The 13,384-nt window shown below is 38.6% G+C and overlaps 1 protein-coding gene across 2 annotated transcripts in view; it reads right to left on the bottom strand.

Annotated features, from left to right (window-relative positions):
• The window catches only part of MRPL1 (mitochondrial ribosomal protein L1), a 146,913-nt gene that overhangs the window by 132,143 nt on the left and 1,386 nt on the right, over positions 1-13,384 (bottom strand). The window contains exons 2-3 of one of the 2 annotated variants that reach the window (XM_064584665.1): positions 4,941-5,028; positions 3,809-3,964 (exon numbers count right to left, since the gene is read on the bottom strand). The gene's annotated coding sequence lies outside the window, so the exon portion shown is untranslated. The remainder of the gene's footprint in view (positions 1-3,808; positions 3,965-4,940; positions 5,029-13,384) is intronic. The other variant, XM_064584666.1, reaches the window with a different exon arrangement.

Genomic DNA, 13,384 nt, shown 5'->3' with positions numbered 1-13,384 from the left:
AAACAGACTTTTTTTTTTTTTTAAGATTTTATTTATTTGCGAGAGAGAGAATGAGAGACAGAGAGCATGAGAGGGAGGAGGGTCAGAGGGAGAAGCAGACTCCCTGCTGAGCAGGGAGCCTGATGCGGGACTCGATCCAGGGACTCCGGGATCATGACCTGAGCCGAAGGCAGTTGCTTAACCAACTGACCCACCCAGGTGCCCCAAGAAACAGACTTTTAATTACCAGAGGAGAGTTGGGTGGGGGGATGGTTAAATAGGTGATGGGGATTAAGGAGCACACTTGTTGTGATGAGCACTGGGTGATGTATGGAATTGTTGAATCACTATATTGTACACCTGAAACTAATATAACGCTATGTTAACTGGAATTAAAAAGACTCTTAAAAAAATAATACAGGATCAAGTGAAAAAAGAAAACTTCAAAGCATTACCTATGGGTTGATCCCATTTTCATAAACAAACAAAACCCTCAAGAACTCACACTCCTTCCCCTATGATAACTTATGGAATCACAGTAACCCAACTGAAGAGGCCTCTTGTAGTTTGGTAGCATTTTGATCAAATAATTTGTGTGCTTTATTTTAATTAGAGAATTATAGAAATGTATTGTTTAGGTTCCCAGGAATCACATGGGAAACAAAATATGGGTTCTAATCTTGGCTTTATTATTTAAGCCAAGTCATTTAATTTTTATAAGTGTGTTTCTTTATCTGAAAAACCTAAGGCCTAGGGATACATTATCAGTAACAAGAATTCCAGCTTTCTGGTCCTATAATTATAAGCATTTCCCCAAGTATGGTCCATGGAATACTGATACAATAGGACATTTACGGGTCTTAAGTAAATAGAGTTCGGTCATCAATATATTTGAGAAAGCACTGGTTTAAATGAAGTTAGACATGTTTCCTTAGGTAAGACTTTTCACTTTTTTTTGTTCAGCTTAAGGGTATTGTGAGTTTTCAAGAGAAGTACAGTTGTAGCATTTCCTGTACATAATTTGCCACAGATTTTCCTCTTTCCCTAAACCCTGAGAATTTCATGGAAGTAGTGTTCTATATAGCAGGTGTTGGAATATACTAATTTAAGGCAATGTACATTTTATTTTTTTATTTTTTTAAAGATTTTATTTATTTATTTGACAGAGAGAGACACAGTGAGAGAGGGAACACAAGCAGGGGGAGTGGGAGAGGGAGAAGCAGGTTTCCCGCTGAGCAGAAAGCCCGATGTGGGGCTCGATCCCAGGACCCTGGGGTCATGACCTGAGCCGAAGGCAGACGCTTAACGACTGAGCCACCCAGGCGCCCAAGGCAATGTGCATTTTAGAAAAGTTTTTCTTTTCTTTTCTTTTTTTTTTTTTAAAGATTTTATTTATTTATTTGAGAGAGAGAATGAGACAGAGAGAGCATGAGAGGGTCAGAGGGAGAAGCAGACTCCCCGCCGAGCAGAGAGCCCAATGTGGGACTCGATCCTGGGACTCCAGGATCATGACCTGAGCCGAAGGCAGTCGCTTATCCAACTGGGCCACCCAGGCGCCCCAAGTTTTTATTTTCAAAGTACTGAGTCCCTATGGTTAATTTTCAGGCATTGTAATAAGCAATGAGGGAAATTGTTTTGTGTAGTGATTGTCTTAAATCACATTATATGTTGGAATTCTAACTTGCAAGTTTAGGCTGACTAAACAATGAAGAAGAAACTGAAAAAATTAACAAAAGAACACAAATTAAAAAAAAAAAAAAGAACACAGGGGCGCCTGGGTGGCTCAGTCAGTTGAGTGTCCAACTCTTGATTTTGGCTTGGGTCATGATTTCAGGGTCTTGGGATTGAGCTCCACGTTGGGCTCTGCACTTGTCCTCCTCCCTCTGCTCCTCCCCCTACTCACACTCTCTCTCCCTCTCAAATAAATTAATAAAATCTTAAAAAAAAAAGAACACAAATTAAAATGTGTGATGAGCATGAATCATTTTAGAACAAGAGAGTGAAATAGAAGCTCTTTTCACACTAAAAGACTGTTCTATTTCATAAAATCAGTCCAAAAAAAACAGGTTTGGCTGGTCTATTCAGTTTAAAATATTATATATATAAAAATAATACAATGTAGATATGGAGCACAGTGTAGGTATGCACAGAATATAATATTATGGATGAAAAACAAATAGGAAAAAAATTAGATGGTTTGAAATAGTGGATATATTGTGCTTTCCTGGTTATTTGGGGGATTGGGCCACCAATATAGACAAACTAAATAAAAAAGTGGAGTGTACTTCTGGAAAGAACACAAATAACAAAATTATCTCTGTTGCAGAAAATAGCATAATCTCTTTAATGATTATTTTAAAGGTCAACTGGTAGAAGTTTGCCAAAATTGTTTTGTGTGGGTGTATCAGCAGTTGGTATTAGTTAAAAAAAAAAAAACCCAAACCAAAAACCTGTTGTTTAGCACTTTATTTTTTACTTATTTTTATTTTTATTTTTTTAAGATTTATTTATTTATTTATTTGAGAGAGAGAATGAGATAGAGAGAGAGAGAGCATGAGAGGGGGGAGCATCAGAGGGAGAAGCAGACTCCCTGCTGAGCAGGGAGCCTGATGCGGGACTCGATCCCGGGACTCCAGGATCATGACCTGAGCCGAAGGCAGTCAGTCGCCCAACCAACTGAGCCACCCAGGCGCCCTAGCACTTTTTTTTTTTTTTTAAAGATTTTATTTATTTATTTGACAGAGAGAAACACAGCGAGAGAGGGAACACAAGCAGAGGGAGTGCGAGAGGGAGAAGCAGGCTTCCTGCTGAGTGGGGACCCTGATGTGGGGCTTGATCCCAGGACTCTGGGATCATGACCTGATGGCAGATGCTTAACGAATGAGCCACCCAGGTGCCCCTGTTTAGCATTTAAAGAGTTATTCTAGATTACATAAATGTCAAATTTCAAAATGTAAATTATTTAATGTGTGGAATATCTGACGCAAAATTTTAACATCTAGTTTATTTGCTCTGCCATACAATGTACTTCTGGGCCACAGTTTCCCACAGGAGATGGTATATCAGAACTAATTTTAATAATATACAAAGTAAAACTTAATCATGAAGGTAAGTCTACCATCCAAATAAAAACAAAACAGCCAGATAATGGATTCTAAAGCCAAATTAATTATTTACTAACATAAAATTCTTAAGGATAAAAGCAATACTGAAGTCTACATTTTTCCAGTTATTAAGTCTCTACCTCACAAGTCATTAAGCTACATTTCTGGGTGGGTGAAGGGAATGTCATCACTCTAATCCAGGGTCCACATCAGTATTATTTATTGTGAGTCAACAGATAGTATGTGTCTTCTGAGGAGAGGCAATATGGTATTCAGAATGTACCTATTAAGTATTCTAGCCAGAAATACTTACTTTGAATTCATTAAAACCTTACGTATAACAGCCAATTTACAAAAAAACCCCACAGGGGACAGTGGAATAAACCAAATGATAACACAAGGAAGAAATTAGACAAATCATAAAGTGTGACATTCTCCAGGATAATTGTCCCAGTTCCTTCAAGTCAAGGTCATAAAAAAGGGACAGTACTAGATAAAGAGAGACTTAGCCATATCAACTCGATGTAATGTGTGGTTCTGGACTGGAGACTAGTTTGGACAAACCATTTTTGTGTCATTACGGAATTTTTAGGACTATATTCTATGTGTTAGATAAAAGAAATATTTACTAAAATAGGTGGACATCATTGGCTGATAAAAGCAGGCTACAAAACAGCATACACAGTATGAATTGATTTAGTTTAAAAATATAGAAAGAGGGGCACCTGGGTGGCTCAGTCGTTAAGCGTCTGCCTTCGGCTCAGGTCATGATCCCAGTGTCCTGGGATCGAGCCCTGCATCAGGTTCCCTGCTCTGCAGGAAGCCTGCTTCTCTCTCTCCAGTTCCCCCTGCTTGTGTTTCCTCTCTCGCTGTGTCTCTCCCTGTCAAATAAATAAATAACATCGTTAAAAAAATAAATAAATAAATAAAAATAAAAATAAAATATAGAAAGAGAACCAGGAAGACATACATCACTAAGGTGTTAAATGTAGTAGAAATGTAACATTTTTATTTTTGTTTGTCTATATTTTCTACAATGCAATTCATTAATAAAGGGCTATTAACAACAAAATATATGGCCCTCAAGGAAATGAGTTTCCCAATGACTTACCAGGCTGTATATTAGGAAGGGAATTTGACAAAAGCTAAGTTTTTCTGGGTCTCGATTCTACAAGTGAACGCTGGACTTCTAGTCTCCTGTAAATGTTTCTTTTTTTTTTTTATAAAGATTTTATTTATTTATTTGAGAGAGAGAGAGAATGAGAGAGAGAGAGCACATGAGAGGGGGGAGGGTCAGAGGGAGAAGCAGACTCCCCGCTGAGCAGGGAGCCCGATGCGGGACTCGATCCTGGGACTCCAGGATCATGACCTGAGCCGAAGGCAGTCGCTTAACCAACTGAGCCACCCAGGCACCCTCATGTAAATGTTTCTGTCTCACCCCATTCCTATCCCCCATTCTTCTATCAGTCAAATATTTCTGAGAGCCTTTCACAATTTAAGAGTAAACTCTTCTTGTCTCCTAAAGACACACAGAGAAAAGGATTAGGCTTCTTTCCCCACTTTAGGAAATGGTGGATGGAATCCTTTTTCTGTTGGGCCCCTTACTCACTGGTGTCCTGAGGACACAGGAGTGGCAAACCAGATGGGCTAGAGCTTGACATTCTCTAGAGCACAGTTTACTGGTGGTAGGGCTGCTGGGTCTAAAGTGTAACTCTGCACTTTTAGTTGTTTTTTTTTTTTTTTAATATCGGAGGAGATCGGGTTTCTAGCTCTGATGTGCTAGCTGGACATCTGGGCAGAGCCTCCTCAGCAACACACACCATGAGGATATGACCTGTTACCCTCTCTCTGTTTTACCTGTAGCTGCCTGTCCACCATTCTCTCTCTTGCTGTTCCAGCTTCTCATGTACAATGGGGTAAGTCAGCCAACCAGCCATCTTCCTTTCTGTGGGAAGAAACTTTGGTCTCAGCCCAATAGTGTAATTAGTGCAACAATCTCTTCTGCATAGTAGGGGACACATTTTTAGAGGCTATACTAAATGTACTTTGTTGACAGGAAAAATCCCAGAAAAGTGTAATTGGTTCCTAAAAGAAATATAAAAATGCTTCATAGACATTTCATAGAAATTTTAGAGCACATGAAGTATCCATTCCTCACAACACTTTAGGAAAATTATGGTACTATGCATGCTTTCAGAATAACATGCCAGGTAGTATAATCTTGATAAAATGTACCTGTTTTTCTACTCTTTCTTTTTTTTTAATTTAATTTAATTTTATTACGTTATGTTAATCACCATACATTACATCATTAGTTTCTGATGTAGTGTTCCATGATTGTTTCTTAATTCACTCCTACTTCCCTATTGAATATTCTGATATTTTAATTAAAAAGCATATAATCAAAACAAATAAATCCAGAGGTTGAACATCTACATTCTCTTAGAAATTTGGAATTTCATAGAAATTTCTTATCTGAAAAATCACCCCTTAAGCACAATGTACTAAAAAGCACCCCTACAGCAACTGACTATAACTTTTATTAACAGATTCACGTATCAGTGTGGGGCCTGGATTGACATTATATAATCTATGATTTCAATCTCTAGCTCATGCTTGGTACACAGAATTGCAGGTTGCCCTGAAAAACGAGAACAAGAAAAACAAAAAAGCAAATCCTCAACGCAGTTAGCATGAGAACACAGTGACATTTGGTATTTTTGGTAAAGCAGTTATATGGGTCAACCCATGCATTAGCATATAATTTCTTCTATCCACCAAAAGAGTTGATCAGGTAAAAATATTAACTTAATTGATCAGACAATTATAAATTCTGCACTATCAAAGGAAACAAGTAAGGAAGAAAAAGGTGAGGTTAGGTGGGTGGGTTTGTTCTGGGGAATTGATTAGGGTGTGTTATCAGAAAACAAGGCATTATAGCTCATAAAGAAGAAATTCATTGCAGGGGGCACCTGGGTGGCTCAGTTGGTTAAGCAACTGCGTTTGGCTCAGGTCATGATCCTGGAGTCCCTGGATCGAGTCCCTGGATCGAGTCCCTGGATCGAGTCCCGCATAGGGGTCCCTGCTTGGCTGGGAGTCTGCTTCTCCCTCTGACCCTCCCCCCTCTCATGTGCTCTCTCTCATTGTCTCTCTCTCAAATAAATAAATAAAATCTTAAAAAAAAAAAAAATTCATTGCAGGAAGAGAGCCAAAAGAGACATAACTTCTTTTAACCACTTATTTGTCTTTGTTTAATAACATAATTATAAAACATAATAATATATAGCATTTTTAAAATTATTTAGTATTTTTCATAATATTTACACTTGGTATCTTCACCATTAGGTTGTTCAGGGTATGTAATGTCTTGATTTTACTCCACTGTTTTTGATAGATAAAGAAGCTGGGAAATGACAATCCTAGCAAATTGCCAAAGGTAGGGAAAGTATTTAATAACAATATTGGAAGTAGAACACATCACTCCTGCCTCCTAACTCAGTGTAAACAGATGTGTGCATTTCCACAATTTTTCAGGCTCTGGTTACCTGGAGATTTCTGGTGAAGAAATTTCTTGAAGTAAACACATGGTTTAAGTATTTTCTACTTGTGATTTTGTCTTTTAATTATGTCAGTGTGTTTTTTTAAATGTGTTTTGTTTTTATGATTTTTACTTCTGATAAAATCTAATGGAAGAAAGTATATTAACTGCTCCTTGAAGGTATCTTCGAAAAATTCACATTATGACTCAAAATAAGATAACTCAGCACAAGCCTGTATACTATATTTATTAATTTAGTCAAGAAACATTGAGTGTCTGACAACAGTTATTACTTCACTTGTTTTCATGCCAACCTTGCAAGTACATATTATACTTATGTTTCAGATGAAGTTAAGCAATTTGTCTGGCATAGTGAGAGGCAGAGCCAGAATTTGTATCCTGTCTTGACTCAAATCTTACTCCAAAAGCCATAGGATTTTTACTATACCAAATAAAACATCAGAGTCCCTTCTCTCAAAGTGCTGTGGGTATTCAGATGGGGAGGGAGATACTTCTGGTTGTGGGGGGTACATCAAGTAAAGCTTTACAAAAGAAGGAGCACTGGAACTGGTGTTTGAAAGATGTGCTTGTTTTGATTATGCGGAGATAGGCTGAGAAGTGGAAGCCAAGAACAATGCCAAACAAAGGTACAGAGTGGGAGTCAGGGAATATGCAGGGAACAAGTTTGGATGAAATTTAGGGGGCGTGAAGGAAGAATGTGTTGAGTTTGGAAAGGTGTCTGAATCCATTGGCTTAGACATATAGGTATGAATACAAAACACACAGTCCTAAAACTTTAATGGTAACAGGGTGAGGAGTATCACCTTCTTAAGGGGACATTTTTCTTTTTTAATTTATAAAGGGTAAGAGAATCCTTCTACTCGACAACTCAGAATTTATATAAAGAGTGTTCAGTGTACCAAAAATAAACTCTACTGGTTTTTTAGAGAGAGATTGATTGGTTTCAAAAAAACAGACCATGAAAATTTTATTGAAAGTGTCTTGCTTTAATTTAGATAAACATAAGTTTAAGTTTGCTTTGTTAGAGTTTAAATTTTTAGTTATGAAACTCAGTACAATGCCTTAGTGTATTTCTTTGGGCTCATCAACCATCCAATATTGAAATGATGGATTGTATGTATGCTACACCTATCCTGAAGCTTCCCAGTGTATTTATTTATGGTGGCAGTACGGTTAACTGAAACACTCTTTCCCAGCTTCCCTTTCAGCTAGTTGTGTCCTGTCATTAAGTTTGGGCCAAAGAAATGCAAGGAAATAGGCCTTCCAGGAAAGTGCCCAGACATGGGGGTAATTTTTGCCCTTCTAGGAGAATGGGTGGGATAGCTGGAATCTCAATGGCCATATCGCAGATAACTTACTCTTTGGTACCTTTGAACAGAATAGAAAGAAACACCGTTCCTTGCAGATGAATTAGAAAAAAGTTCCTCTTCTGGGCAGCTGCATTACCTTGCAGTATATAGATCCCACTCACTTCTTGGTCAGGTGCCTTTGCAGTAAACGAAGTGCACAGCCATATGAGGTGGCCCTGACAGCTGTATTGGATGCTGAGGCTGGAAATGGAGCCATGTTCTAAGGATAGCAGGGAGGAGACAAATCCCTGCTGAACATGGATGTGCCATTTCAGCCCTGAATTCACTACTGCCATACTTCCTTTATGTGAGAGCAAAATAAAATTTATTTTAAGTTACTGTTATTTCTGATTTCTTGCATAGCAGCTAATTGTTAGTAAATTAAGGCCAAGTGGTTTGGTTTAAGAAGTGCTACCAGTAATTAATTAATTATACAGATGTTTCTTGAGCATTATGTATCACTCTGTGATGTGCTAGGAATAAAAACAGGGCTTAAAGGGGCGCCTGGGTGGCTCAGTCGTTAAGTCTCTGCCTTCCGCTCAGGTCATGATCCCAGGATCCTGGGATCGAGCCCCGCATGGAGCCCCGCATGGAGCCCCGCATGGAGCCCCGCATGGAGCCCCGCATTGGGCTCCCTGCTCCGCGGGAAGACTGCTTCTCCCTCCCCCCTCCCCCCTCCCCCCTCCCCCTGTGTGTGTTCCCTCTGTCGCTGTGTCTCTCTCTGTCAAATAAATAAATAAAATCTTTAAAAAAAAAAACAAAAAAACAGGGCTTAAAATCTAGGCTGTGAAAGACAGATGTATACTTACATAGATAATGACAGTATACCATGACATGGTTGCTCAGTTCGCATTTTGCACAGACATCTGGCCAAAAAGTGAGTGCGGGCTGGGCTCTGATAGACTGCATTCAAGCAGACAGGGAATCTTTTCTAGTTCATCTCCACAAATGAGATGTCTCTTTTTAAAGACTATGATTCAACCAAGAATAATGCCTTATCGTTCAGTGATTTCCAAATTTATTTAGCAGCAGTTACCCTTCTTTGAAAGAACCCTCACGCAGAAACAATGTGTTAGTCCGGATGTTTTGGTTGTAGAGGTCTAGCTCAAATTAATTTAGATGTAGAAGAGAATTTACTAGTTAATTTAACCACATACATTGTAATCAAAGGGGCACAGTGTGCTAAGAAAATACACAGTAGGACTTTTAAAGATGGCTCCACAAAGGAAGTGATGCTTGAGCTAAAGCTTGAAACATGATTTCAAGAGGAGGACAAAAATGGGAAAGAGCATACCATGCTGAGTAAGTAGCTTGTGCAAAAACATCTAAAAGAGCATGTCCTGCTTTGGAAATAAGTGGTTCATTAAAAGCAGGGGTGAGAGAGAGAGGCTGATAGTTAATGGCTTCAGGTGGTGGTGGTAAGGGAGAGGCAGATCATTAAGGGCCATATATGCTTGTGAAATTGGCTTTTCACTTATAGATTATGGGAAGTCATTGAAAAAGATTTTGAAGAGCAAAGTAAAATGAATAGAATATGTATTAGAAGGATGTTGGGATTATACTTAGTAGGGATGCCTTAATAGACAAAATGCGAAAACGCAGGCAAGAGACAGGCTGACTTAAGACATTAGCAGTTCACTGGGATGGAGGGAATAGATTAATGAAAGTGTTTAGTAGGTCAAATTGGTAGATTGTGGTGATGATGGGAGATAAAAGTTAAGGATGATTCCTAGGGTTCTGCATTGGGGAACCATTCCTATTAGCATGGTGGTACCATTTTTTTCAAAAGACTATTTATCTACCTAGAGAGAGAGTGTGTGCAAACAGGGGGAGGGGCAGAGGGAGAGGGAATGGGAGAGAGAGAGAACCCCAAGCAGACTGCACTGAGAGCAGAGCCCCACGAGGCGCTTGATCCCATGAACCTGAGATCAGGACCTGAGCAGAAATCAAGAGTCACTTAACCAACTGAGCCACCCAGGTGCCCCATGGTGGTACTATTTTAATGAGAGAGGGTTCCCCAAGGCCAGGAATAGATGTTGGGAGGAAAGACAATGAGCTCAGTTTTAAGCATACTGATCTTGAAATATGTACAGACTGTTCAGGTGGAGATATCCAGGAGGAAATTGACAACGTAGGTCTGAATGTGTGGCGAGAACTCTGGATTGGAAATTTTAAGCCTAAAGACGGTGTTAAAACCTGTAGCTCTGACCTGTCTTAGACTCAAAAGAGTGTGTTTGGGCCCAATATGAACCACATCTGAGAGGCTTAAAGAGGAAAGGCATCTATTATGGCCTCCATGCAGCCAAACAGCTTCTCACTAAGCAGTCAGTAAGTGAAATTGCCACTGTTGTGATTTATTATTTTAGATTAAGGTTGTTTCTCTAAGTAATTCCCTCTTAAAAATATCATTGGGAGGAATTAAACAGGTGACAGGATAGTGTAACAAAGAGAACAACTGAGATCAGTTCCTAACATTGACTTTGCCATTGACTGCCTGTGTGATGTTTAGCAAGTCACTTTGCCTTAGGTTCCTCATGTGGAATATGAGGAATTAGGACAAGGTGACCTTCAACGTTTGGTAGACTATGATTCAACCAATAATAATGTCTTATTATAGTTTAGTTCAGTGACTTTCAAACTTATTTAGCAGCAGTTAGCCTTCTTTGAAAGAACTTTCATGCAGAGACACAATGTATTAGTCAGGATGTTTTGGTTTTGAGGTCTGACTCAAGTCAGTCTAGAAGTAGAAGAGAATTGACTAGTTAAGCGTACTATGTGAAAAGGTGCAGCTGGACCCCATGGGTGACTGGCACCTCATACTGGTGTTCCACTAGGACTTGCTCTACTTTCATCTCTGTGTAATGGCTTCATTCCACAAAAGCAGTATGTGGCCACTTGCCATTATCAAGACTCCCTTCTTTCCTCAGACTACCACTGTAGTGGGACAGCCCTTCTTTCCTTATTTCCACCTGAACACCTCCTGGGAAAGAGCTCTGCTTGCTTTGGCTTGAGTCACATGCCCACTCTGCAGCCAAGAAGTTGGGGGACTGAGCTGCAGCTGCCACTAAAGTCACCTGTTTATAGAACAGGCAGGAATAGTTTCTCCAAAAGAAAAGAATATTGTCTGTAGGAAAAGGAAAGTTACCAGGGAGACAAATAGATGGTCAATATGTAAAACAGAAACTTTCTAGTTGAAGTCCCACCTACCTGGTCCCCTCTGTACCCTAGGTGGTTTCTGGAGTATACCTTTCAAAACCCCATGAGGATCCTTGGAATATAGCATTAAAATAATTGATTGTATTGATTGGATAGCATGCCAGGTGCCTGCAAGTCCTTGATAAACTGAAGTACTAGATATTTACTGATGGTGGTAGTGCTTAATTAGAAAATTTCTGGAATAAGCGAAGTACTAGAAAGAGTGGTGCTGATGTTGATGGGGCTGGGGTGGAGATTCTGAATATTCAGGGATCAAGGAACTTGAGATGGGAAGTATAGAAAGAAAGAGAAGGCAGGAGGGCACCAAGATGAACTTTGCCTGCTTTGCCATTTTATCTAGGACTAACATATCATATGGCACACTATATAATGGTGGAAAATGTTCATCTTTGGCCAGGGTGGCGTGATGGTCCTTGGTGTCATCCATAGTCATTCTAGAGAAAGGAATAAAGGGGAGGTTGATGGACAGAGAGAGTTGGTGGACCTGGAGAGGGGCAGAGGCAGTGAGTAAAGACACCTTTCTTGGATGAATATACCCATGGTAGATGGCAGCTCAAAAAATATTAGAAATAAAGTAATGAGGATACAGGGAGACAGAAGAGGAATAAGATGAGTTAAGATGGGAAGATAGAGAGGAATGTGGTTCAGGAAAGGGTAGAATATGTCACTGGAATATAGTTTGGATGCCCTGTCCGGAGGTCTGGGAAGTAAAAATTCAAGATCATCTTGATTAATACTTGTTTAAAAGCTGTACTGAGTATCAGGTAAAATTACATTTAATTATTTTACCAATTACATCTTACTAAATAAATGTGATACTTTTCTTGAAAAATTATGTAGCTACCAATATAAGTGTACTAAAATCAGTAAAGTCAAATTTAGTTCTTTATCAAATAGTAATGATGTTCTTAAATAAAAAACTTTAAACCTTTGCCTTTTGAGCAAACTGTTCAACAGAATTTCAGAAAACAGATAAAAGAACATAGTTCTCAGGGATCTTATAGGTCCAGTTACCTATGCTACTGACAGAAAAAACATGGAGATCAGATATACTCAGATCAAATATTAATTGCTAATTTGGAAAAGACACAGGTGGTCACTAGAACATCAAGTACTTTTTTTTTAATTGGGAAGAAATGAACAATTCTGTAACAATGCAAATAAACGTAAGTGTTGTTTCAGAACAAATTGTACCTACACAGTGCTGCTATTACCAACTTGGTCAAAAAGGCCTTACTTAAGCCAGAAGCTTTCAGTGGGATAAATCACTTTTTTTAAAAGAGAGACTTTTCTATTGTGTTCTTATTTTTAATGTTAATAAAAAATTGCAATGTCTGACAAACATGAAAAATTCCCATGTAATGAGACATCAAAACAGGTTACCATTCTGTTGCAAACTTTGATCTACTATAAAACTGCTTTTTAAAAATGGCTTAAGTGCTAATGTTTTGTTGTTATTGCAATGTATTTTTAATTGGAATCTTAGGAGTTTTTTAGTATCAATGATGATTTAATTTCTCAGCATCTATACAATGCCAACTATTTGGAAAATTATTTCTCTGATCTCAATCTCATAGCAAATGAGAAAAACAATCTGTTTTTGGGATGATATAGTTATTTTTATTAATATATAGAAGTTTTGCTTTCTTTTTGTTTTCGGTGAGTCAATACATTTGCTATGGTATAGAGAGAACATTCCTGAGAGTAGAGGTTATTTAAACTTAACCTGCATTCGATTGTTTTTTTTTAATTAAAAAAAAACAAACAAAGCCACCTACTATTGTTAACTCCGAATGTCACAATTACAATTATTCAATGGATTGTGATCATTTACTATATAAAATTCAGAGACCAACAATGAACATTCCCCATATGAACCTGAGCTTCAAGACTAGCAAACCACACCATTTATTAGTGCTTCCTTAACATCTGCAAAGGCTATCCCCTCTTTCCTCACCCCAGTCGCTACTTGCTAGTCAGCCTGTGAGAGTGATAGCAGAGAGAGATAGCATATGGTTCCAGTAAAAATGCCAGTGCTATCAGCCTTATCCTCCTGGGTATTGTTGTGACTATTAATTTTGTGTTACCTTTCATAATTTCATTTCTGGTTGTTCTGTGAGAATTTCCTGTTTAGAGTCTGTTTCCCCTACAACCATTGTGAGCTACGTAAGAATAGG

This window comes from Mirounga angustirostris, unplaced genomic scaffold, assembly GCF_029215605.1.
Source record: "Mirounga angustirostris isolate CCGP_5_RB_7025 unplaced genomic scaffold, mMirAng1.0.hap1 SCAF_2, whole genome shotgun sequence".
In the NCBI taxonomy this organism is placed as follows: domain Eukaryota; kingdom Metazoa; phylum Chordata; class Mammalia; order Carnivora; family Phocidae; genus Mirounga; species Mirounga angustirostris.
The sequence above is the reverse complement of the archived record's forward strand: the minus strand, read 5'-3'. Positions and strand labels throughout refer to the sequence as shown.